Raw genomic sequence first — 225 nt, forward strand, 5'->3', positions numbered from 1 at the left:
GCACATAAACATCAACATAACAACATGCCCTCAGCCCAGAGCCGCACCTCATGGTCCTCCGAATCGGCGCTTAACGGTACGCCTCACGTGGTGCTCGATGGTCAAGCCGCGATAGGGATCTTGACGAGTCCCGAACGCCGTGGTCTTGCTTTAGGTTGGGAGAACGAGAGGCGAAAATGGCCGTGGGGATCAAGATTGAGTTTGCTTTTTTCTGTTTGGGCGGTT

Source organism: Penaeus monodon, chromosome 19 (genome assembly GCF_015228065.2).
Source record: "Penaeus monodon isolate SGIC_2016 chromosome 19, NSTDA_Pmon_1, whole genome shotgun sequence".
Taxonomy (NCBI): Eukaryota; Metazoa; Arthropoda; class Malacostraca; order Decapoda; family Penaeidae; genus Penaeus; species Penaeus monodon.